The sequence below is a fragment of the Caretta caretta genome, chromosome 2 (genome assembly GCF_965140235.1).
Source record: "Caretta caretta isolate rCarCar2 chromosome 2, rCarCar1.hap1, whole genome shotgun sequence".
Classification (NCBI taxonomy): Eukaryota; Metazoa; Chordata; order Testudines; family Cheloniidae; genus Caretta; species Caretta caretta.
The window spans coordinates 105,434,610-105,445,114 of record NC_134207.1 but is presented as its reverse complement, the minus strand read 5'-3'; positions in this window follow the sequence as shown (position 1 = coordinate 105,445,114).

The following is a 10,505-nucleotide window of genomic DNA, read 5'->3' as shown; positions in this document are numbered from 1 at the left end:
TTATTTCTTTTTTTAAAAAATGCTTCTAGCCCTAATGGTTGCAAAGATAACCTTCTGAGTATGTAAACTAATGTAGTGATATCTGTGTGAGTGTGCAGAGAGACAAAATGAAATAATAACTCCAAGACAGATGTGGACTGTCCTATATCAATGATTGTTTTAACTCTGAAACCTAGTGATGCCAATTAATATGTCAACACGGCTAATAATTTAATTGCTGATTATTTGAAGAAAAATATCTACCCAGGGTGTTTATCTATCCTTTGTGCAATCGCAGATATTGGGGCATCAGGCAGCGAGGTAGCTTGTTACAGCTAACATGAGAAACTAGGAGTTTAAACCCCCTCCACTCCTAAACTTCAAGTTACCTTAATGTCTGCTGTTAAAATTAAAACTGAATATTTTGGAGTAGCATGAAATAAATTGAATTTACTATTAAAATATATAATACACACACTAGTAGACTGGTTGTATTATTCATTGCCATTCATTAACATTTTCACATTTCATTCAGTAAAATCCTCACTGTTTTAATTTACTTAGAGCTCATGCAGAATTCAGGACTAGAATGAAGCAGAAACCACTGGGTTTTAGAGCAGAATTTATGTTGTTTGCTGACAAGTACACTAAGCCTTGATGATGTCCAAGAAAGTGGAGCAACTCTGTCAGGAGCTGGGCATTAGGAAGTTTTGTGGACATATTTGTTCTGGGTTTATTAGCTTCTTGATTGCTGTTGCGATGAGCACTGGGAGACAAGGGAGGAGACTGATATTCACTTGCAATCCAGCTGGTTGAAATCTGTATGTGCCCCATGATTTTCACAAAGGGTTTTATAACTTTTTGTAGACTAGGGCAACAGCTAATAATAACTTTATCCTGGGTCTCGTGGTTTTCAATGCAAGGTCAATGACCAACAAAGTCATCTGTGATTTAAACCTGTCTTTTTTGCTTGTTATTAAAGAAACCAGCAAGATAATTCAGATGGTTCTCTACTGGTGCAGCTTTCTCTGGTGAAGGACTTGGTTCAACATGAGACTAGAACGGGAGGAAAGGGAGCGTGGGTGTGTTCTTTGCATCCTACTGTGTCCAATTGTAAGTCTGGATTTGACTGGTTGTGTTCAGCTAACATTAATTTGGGAATTTTGGTAATGTAAAGACTGTCCTACTAATCCACAGGATTCCTGACCATACTCGTTGATATAATGCCTGTACTGGTTTTCGATTCACCCAGTTATTCTTCTGCTTATTGCACCATGCTGATGGTGACTGTTTCATTATTTTTGGCTCTTACTCTAACCATGGTACTATCTCATATGGCTTCTAGCTTTATTTATTGAAAGCACATAATTTGAGAATCGACATAGGAAGTGTGGTAATTACATTCTTGTCATGGGTAGTGTACCCTCAGACTAGTGTCCTTGACCAATGACTCATGTCTTGTCCTTTTTTGTGGAAACTTCCTTATGCCTCCCTCGTGACGGAGAGATTGAACATCCTGGACCAGAATCTCTTTGTGAGAGAGGTCTCTGAAAGGGAGGCAGGGAGAAAAGGAGGGGAGGGTAGAAGTAAACTGGAGGGTGTATCCCACTTCCACAATCCGTGGTGATCTGGGACCAAGCACTGAGGAAATGGGAAAGACAGTTTGCAAATAGAGGAAAAATGGGGTCTGGCATCCAGTGAAGTGGCTTTCTTGAGCGGCCCATCAAAGTGCCTGCTTAGCACCCCCTGTGTGTCTAGGTTTGGCAGGCACTGATGACGAGGCGGCCTACACCTAAAACCCCTACTATTCTTTCTCTGCAGGTGCTGTCAAGGAGCTGGACCAGAATATCTATGGGGCTTCTGTAGTTTGAAGCGATTCCTGGAAGGGGTTAGGGTGCACAACCCAAGTGACTTTAGGACCCCCGTCCTTGAACCCATGGCGATTAGTGTCACTCTGCTCTGAAAAGAGAGAGGGTCCTTCCAATGGCAGGTCCTGCAAAGTTTGTTGGATCGCCTGTGGGAGCCCCAAGGGCTGCAACCAGGAGCTCCTGTGCATTTCCACTGCCAAAGCCATGGATCTGGCCACTGAGACAGCTGCATCTGGAACAGCTTGCAGCAAGGCTCTTACCATCGATTTTCCTTCATCCACTAGCAAGGAGAACTCTTGCCTAGCATCTTCTGGCACCATGTCTTTACATTTTTGCATTCAATTCCATACATTAATGTCATATCTGCACCAAAGTGCATGCTGGTTTGCAATTCTGAGTTGCACCCCCGAGTAAAATAAACTTTCCTGCCAAACAGGTCCAACTTTTTTGAGTCTTTTGATTTGGGGGTTGCGCTCGGATACCCCTGGGAGGGGGAATGGGAGAAAAGGAATTCATAACCCTGGAAGGGCACATAATATTTGCACTTGGTCCTTTAAAAAGTGGGTAGAGAGATGCAGGAGTCCACCACGGTGCTTTAACGGGGTCCCTAGTGGCCTCATTGAGAGGTAGGGCCACTCTGTAAGGACCTGCTGTGGCCAAAATATCAACCAGGCAGTATGAGGATTCTTTTGCTTCCTCCACCTGTTATGCTCAGGCCAAAGGCAACTCTCTTTAACAATTCTTGATGGGCCTTATAGTCATCTGGGGAAGGCAAAATGCCCCCTGCTGAGACTGCCTTGTCATGGGAAGAGGAAGAGAAGGCCACCACTGGCTGGGGTTGTTCCTTCTCTATTTCTTGACTCGCAGGGTTCTGCTGAACCAGCTCTTGATGTTGGTACTGGAGTCAGGAATGGGTGCTGCCCAGTGAGTAGGTCTCTCTGAGGCCACCAAATAGGAGTGTCCAGTATACGATCTGGTAACTGGGGGAAAACCACACGGATTCCAAAAACACCAGTGGACAGGCATAGGGCTCCAGTGACCTCCTGGCTAATCACTAGATGGTACTCCTGTGGAGGGGTCCATGGTAAGGTGGTGGTGTCTTGAGGAGGGGTAGTGAGAGTGGCTCCAACGACAGGAGAGGTAGGATGTTTTTCAATTCACCTCATACAAGTATTGTAGTGCAATCTCTTTATTGTAAAAGTGCAACTTACAAATGTAGCTTTTTAAAAAATGTACATAACTGCACTCAGAAACAAAACAATGTAAAACTTTAGAGCCTATAAGTTGAAGCATGAAGGTGCATAAGAATGTTTAGCATAGCTGGTATGTAAATACCTTTCAATACGAGCTATAACAGTGCCATGTGAACACCTGTTCTCACTCTCAGGTGACATTGTAAATAAGAAGCAGGCAGCATTGTCTCCCGTAAATGTAAACAAACTGGTTTGCTTTAGCTATTGGCTGAACAAGAAGTAGGACTGAGTGGACTTGTATGAGGTGAATTGAAAAATACTTTTTCTTTTATCTTTTTTACAGTGCAAATATTTGTAACAAAAAATAATAATAATAAGTGAGCACTGTACACCTTGTATTCTATGTTATAATTGAAATCAGTATATTTGAAAATGTAGGAAAACACCCAAAAATATTTATAATAATTGTAAATTGGTTTTCTATTATTGTTTAATAGTGCGATGAAAACTGTGATTAATCACAACTATTTTTTTAATCTAGTTAATTTGTTTTGCATTAATCGTATAAATTAACTGTGATTAACTGGCAACTCTAAATAAAATACAAGAGTACGCCGTCCACTCAGAGCACTGGCAAAAGCAAGATGAGCAGTTCCAGCAACCATCACGGGCAGTAAGAAGGAACAGTGCGGGCTCAGGTTGAGCCCTTTATAGCGGCGCCACCGGTGTGCAGCAGAAGAGGGTGCTCCAGCTTCCCCAATGGGTACCACTGAGATAAAAATTTCTTGTGATTGTCCAAGGGGCATGCAGACACCTAAGAGTGGAATGCACATGTGCATAGACTAAGCAAACTGTATAGCTAGGTGCCTAGGCAAACACTTTCAAACATGGGGTACCTAAAGTTAGGGACCTAAATAGAAGTGGCCTGATTTTAAGAGGTGCTGAGCATCTGCAGCCCTGTGACAGCAGTGTGTTTGCAGCACTTCTGAAAAAAATGATATTTACATTAGTAATAGATTAGACTTTTCACTGGATTTTTATAAGGGGAGAAACCCCACAGTGTCACCAACTCTTGTGACTAGTAATCCATCAACATTTGGATTGTCTTTGAGTCATACAAACATTAAATCATTAGCTACTAGGTAGTCTGTGTGTACTATGCTAAATCTTTATTTTATAATCCTTCCAAGAAGCCTTGGAAAACCTTAGTCCTCCTGCCCTGCTCATGTAGCTCAGTAATGAGAAGGACTCCTGGCTTTACTAAGCACTATGGAGACAATAAGACATTTCTTGCCTTCTCTGCATGTGTTCTTTGTACCTACTCAGGAAATGGATTATAAAAGGAGTTGGACTTTAGGTTGGACTCAGGGCTCAGTTAGCCCTGGTCTACACTAGGACTTTAGGTCGAATTTACCAGCGTTAAATCGATGTAAACCTGCACCCGTCCACACAATGAAGCCCTTTATTTCGACTTAAAGGGCTCTTAAAATCGATTTCCTTACTCCACCCCTGACAAGTGGATTAGCGCTTAAATCGACGTTGCCGGCTCGAATTTGGGGTACTGTGGACACAATTCGATGGTATTGGCCTCCGGGAGCTATCCCAGAGTGCTCCATTCTGACCGCTCTGGACAGCACTCTCAACTCAGATGCACTGGCCAGGTAGACAGGAAAAGAACCGCGAACTTTTGAATCTCATTTCCTGTTTGGCCAGCGTGGCAAGCTGCAGGTGACCATGCAGAGCTCATCAGCACAGGTGACCATGATGGAGTCCCAGAATCGCAAAAGAGCTCCAGCATGGACCAAACGGGAGGTACGGGATCTGATCGCTGTTTGGGGAGAGGAATCCGTGCTATCAGAACTCCGTTCCAGTTTTCGAAATGCCAAAACCTTTGTGAAAATCTCCCAGGGCATGAAGGACAGAGGCCATAACAGGGACCCGAAGCAGTGCCGCGTGAAACTGAAGGAGCTGAGGCAAGCCTACCAGAAAACCAGAGAGGCGAACAGCCGCTCTGGGTCAGAGCCCCAAACATGCCGCTTCTATGATGAGCTGCATGCCATTTTAGGGGGTTCAGCCACCACTACCCCAGCCGTGTTGTTTGACTCCTTCAATGGAGATGGAGGCAATACGGAAGCAGGTTTTGGGGACGAAGAAGATGATGATGAGGAGGAGGTTGTAGATAGCTCACAGCAAGCAAGCGGAGAAACCGGTTTTCCTGACAGCCAGGAACTGTTTCTCACCCTAGACCTGGAGCCAGTACCCCCCGAACCCACCCAAGGCTGCCTCCTGGACCCAGCAGGCGGAGAAGGGACCTCTGGTGAGTGTACCTTTTAAAATACTATACATGGTTTAAAAGCAAGCATGTGAAAGGATTACTTTGCCCTGGCATTTGCGGTTCTCCTAGATGTAGTCCTAAAGCCTTTGCAAAAGGTTTCTGGGGAGGGCAGCCTTATTGCGTCCTTCATGGTAGGACACTTTACCACTCCAGGCCAGTAACACGTACTCGGGAATCATTGTAGAACAAAGCATTGCAGTGTATGTCTGCTGGCATTCAAACAACATCCGTTCTTTATCTCTCTGTGTTATCCTCAGGAGAGTGAGATATAATTCATGGTCACCTGGTTGAAATAGAGTGCTTTTCTTCAGGGGACACTCAGAGGAGCCCATTCCTGCTGGGCTGTTTGCCTGTGGCTAAACAGAAATGTTCCCCGCTGTTAGCCACAGGGAGGGGGGAAGGTTGAGGGGGTAGTCACGCGGTGGGAGGAGGCAAAATGCGACCTTGTAACGAAAGCACATGTGCTATGTATGTAATGTTAACAGCAAGGTTTACCCTGAAAGAGTGTAGCCACTGTTTTATAAAATGTGTCTTTTTAAATACCGCTGTCCCTTTTATTTTCTCCACCAGCTGCATGTGTTTCAATGATCACAGGATCTTCTCCTTCCCAGAGGCTAGTGAAGCTTAGAAAGAAAAAAAAACACACTCGCGATGAAATGTTCTCCGAGCTCATGCTGTCCTCCCACACTGACAGAGCACAGACGAATGCGTGGAGGCAAATAATGTCAGAGTGCAGGAAAGCACAAAATGACCGGGAGGAGAGGTGGCGGGCTGAAGAGAGTAAGTGGCGGGCTGAAGAGAGTAAGTGGCGGGCTGAAGACAGGGCTGAAGCTCAAATGTGGCGGCAGCGTGATGAGAGGAGGCAGGATTCAATGCTGAGGCTGCTGCAGGACCAAACCAGTGTGCTCCAGTGTATGGTTGAGCTGCAGCAAAGGCAGCTGGAGCACAGACTGCCACTGCAGCCCCTCTGTAACCAACCGCCCTCCTCCCCAAGTTCCATAGCCTCCACACCCAGACGCCCAAGAACGCGGTGGGGGGGCCTCCGGCCAAACAGCCACTCCACCACAGAGGATTGCCCAAAAAAAAGAAGGCTGTCATTCAATAAATTTTAAAGTTGTAAACTTTTAAAGTGCTGTGCTTAAAGTGCTGTGTGGCATTTTCCTTCCCTCCTCCACCACCCCTCCTGGGCTACCTTGGTAGTCATCCCCCTATTTGTGTGATGAATGAATAAAGAATGCATGAATGTGAAGCAACAATGACTTTATTGCCTCTGCAAGCGGTGATTGAAGGGAGGAGGGGCGGGTGGTTAGCTTACAGGGAAGTAGGGTGAACCAAGGGGCGGGGGGTTTCATCAAGGAGAAACAAACAGAACTTTCACACCGTAGCCTGGCCAGTCATGAAACTGGTTTTCAAAGCTTCTCTGATGCGTACCGCGCTCTCCTGTGCTCTTCTAACCGCCCTGGTATCAACCGCCATTGATACATGGCTGCGCGTAACCAGCAGCCAAGCGATTTGCCTCAACCTCCCACCCCGCTATAAACGTCTCCCCCTTACTCTCACAGATATTGTGGAGCACACAGCAAGCAGTAATAACAGTGGGAATATTGGTTTCGCTGAGGTCTAAGCGAGTCAGTAAACTGCGCCAGCGTGCCTTTAAACGTCCAAATGCACATTCTACCACCATTCTGCACTTGCTCAGCCTGTAGTTGAACAGCTCCTGACCACTGTCCAGGCTGCCTGTGTACGGCTTCATGAGCCATGGCATTAAGGGGTAGGCTGGGTCCCCAAGGATACATATAGGCATTTCAACATCCCCAACAGTTATTTTCTGGTCTGGGAATAAAGTCCCTTCCTGCAGCTTTTGAAACAGACCAGAGTTCCTGAAGATGCGAGCATCATGCACCTTTCCCGGCCATCCCACGTTGATGTTGGTGAAACGTCCCTTGTGATCCACCAGAGCTTGCAGCACTATCGAAAAGTACCCCTTGCGGTTTATGTACTCGGCGGCTTGGTGCTCCGGTGCCAAGATAGGGATATGGGTTCCATCTATAGCCCCACCACAGTTAGGGAATCCCATTGCAGCAAAGCCATCCACTATGACCTGCACATTTCCCAGGGTCACTACCCTTGATATCAGCAGATCTTTGATTGCGGGGGCTACTTGCATCACAGCAGCCCCCACAGTAGATTTGCCCACTCCAAATTGATTCCCAACTGACCGGTAGCTGTCTGGCGTTGCAAGCTTCCACAGGGCTATCGCCACTCGCTTCTCAACTGTGAGGGCTGCTCTCATCTTGGTATTCATGCGCCTCAGGGCAGGGGAAAGCAAGTCACAAAGTTCCATGAAAGTGCCCTTACGCATGCAAAAGTTTCGCAGCCACTGGGAATCGTCCCAGACCTGCAACACTATGCGGTCCCACCAGTCTGTGCTTGTTTCCCAAGCCCAGAATCGGCGTTCCACAGCATGAACCTGTCCCATTAGCACCATGATGCATGCATTGGCAGGGCCCATGCTTTCAGAGAAATCTGTGTCCATGTCCTGATCACTCACGTGACCGCGCTGATGTCGCCTCCTCGCCCGGTATCGCTTTGCCAGGTTCTGGTGCTGCATATACTGCTGGATAATGCGTGTGGTGTTTAATGTGCTCCTAATTGCCAAAGTGAGCTGAGCGGCCTCCATGCTTGCCTTGGTATGGCGTCCGCACAGAAAAAAGGCCCGGAACGATTGTCTGCCGTTGCTCTGACGGAGGGAGGGGCGACTGACGACACGGATTACAGGGTTGGCTTCAGGGAGCTAAAATCAACAAAGGGGGTGTCTTTACATCAAGGAGTATTTCAGGCAGGACTTCACGGAGGGTTCCAATAAGAAATGGTGCACCTAAGTTATCGTTCTTATTGGAACAAGGAGGTTAGCCTGGCCTCTGATTGATACATGGCTAGATTTACCTCGCTGCACCTTCTCTGTGAGTGACTGCAGTGTGACCTAGAGGAATGAGTCCCCTAGACAGGGGAGGAGGCAAATGAGTACAAAACAAATCTGGTCTATTTCTTGTTTTGACCCACTCCATCTATCTTTTACATCTTTGGCTGGCAGCAGACGGTGCAGAAGGACTGCATGCCATCCACATCTCATGGCTGCTCGGCAGAAGATGGTACAGTACGACTGCTAGCCATCCTCATCTCTTGCCTGCCTGGCAGAAGATGGTACAATACGACTACTAGCAATCCTCATCTCTTGCCTGCCTGGCAGAAGATGGTACAGTACGACTGCTAGCAGTCCGTATCGCCTGCCCGCTCACCATAAGATGGTTCAATAGGACTGACTGCAGGACTAAAGAGAATGACCTGGTCAAGTCACTCCAAATTTAGTCCCTGCGCCCATGTCTGCCCAGGCGCTCCCAGCCGACTTGGCCAGGAGCACCTCGGACACGACGATGACGACTACCAATCGTATTGCACCGTCTGCTGCCAGAAGGCAATGGGTTGCTGCTACTGTGCAGCAAAGCCGTACCGCGTCTGCCAGCACCCAGGAGACATAGGGTGACGGTTACCTGAGCGGGCTCCATGCTTGCCATGGTATGGCGTCTGCACAGGTAACTCAGGAAAAAAGGCGCGAAATGATTGTCTGCCCTTGCTTTCACGGAGGGAGGGAGGGAACGGGGGGCCTGATGATATGTACCCAGAACCACCCGCGACAATGTTTTAGCCCCATCAGGCATTGGGATCTCAACCCAGAATTCCAATGGGCAGCGGAGACTGCGGGAACTGTGGGATAGCTACCCACAGTGCAACGCTCCGGAAGTCGACTCTAGCCTCGGTACTGTGGAAGCGCTCCGCCGAGTTAATGCACTTAATGCACTTAGAGCATTTTCTGTGGGGACACACACACTCGAATATATAAAACCGATTTCTAAAAAACCGACTTCTATAAATTCGACCTTATTCCGTAGTGTAGACATACCCTTAGACATTTACTTCACCCATGTGATTTCAGTGGCGGATATAGTTTTGTTTCTTGGCTCTGTCAAGATAAAAATAGTCTTTTTTGCGTAGAAGCTGTTATGAGAACACCATCACTTTCACATTTAAGACCCCCCTAGAAAAACCGAACATAATGTTTGAATTTTTGGATCTGCTTTCGTTTACCAATGTTGAGAGTGAAAAGTTCTCAAAATATGGTGTGAAATTTCAGATCAAGAATCAACATGAAGGAGTCAGCCTTGTTGGTGTCTTGATATCAAGATGCAATGCTGCTATGTTGGCCCAAAAGTATTTTGGAGTGAAGTCAAATTTCTGCAGAGAATTCATGCTCAATCCATCCCTGACATGCTTGTGATGTTACACCCCATATTCTTTATGGAAATATGCTTATGATATGGATATGGCATAACTGAGATATATTTTATGCAAGATGGGTCTTGTAAGGTATCATCGGAAAGGCTGTAATTTACTGAATAACAAATTTATTTGGGCATAAGCGTTCATGGGCTAAAACCCACTTCATCGGATGCATGCAGTAGAAAATACAGTGGGAAGATATATATACACAGAGAACATGAAAAAATGGGTGTTGCCCTACCAACTGTAATGAGACCAATTAATTAAGGTGGGCTATTATCAGCAGGAGAAAAAAACCCTTTTATAGTGATAATCGGGATGGCCCATTTCAAACAGTTGACAAGAAGGTGTGAGTAACAGTGGGGGGCGGGAATAGCATGGGGAAATAGTTTTTACTTTGTGTAATGGCCCATCCACTCCCAGTCTTTATTCAAGCCTAATTTAATGGTGTCCAGTTTCCAAATTAATTCCAATTCTGCAGTTTCTTGCTGGAGTCTGTTTTTGAAGTTTTTTTGTTGAAGAATTGCAACTTGTAGGTCTGAAATTGAGTGACCAGGGAGGTTGAAGTGTTCTCCGACTGGTTTTTGAATGTTATAATTCTTGATGTCTGATTTGTGTCCATTTATTCTTTTGTGTAGAGATTGCCCGGTTTGGCTAATGTACATGGCAGAGGGGCATTGTTGGCACATGATGGCATATATCACATTGGTAGATATGCAGGTGAATGAGCCTCTTATGGTGTGGCTGATGTGATTAGGTCCTATGATGGTGTCCCTTGAATAGATATGTGGA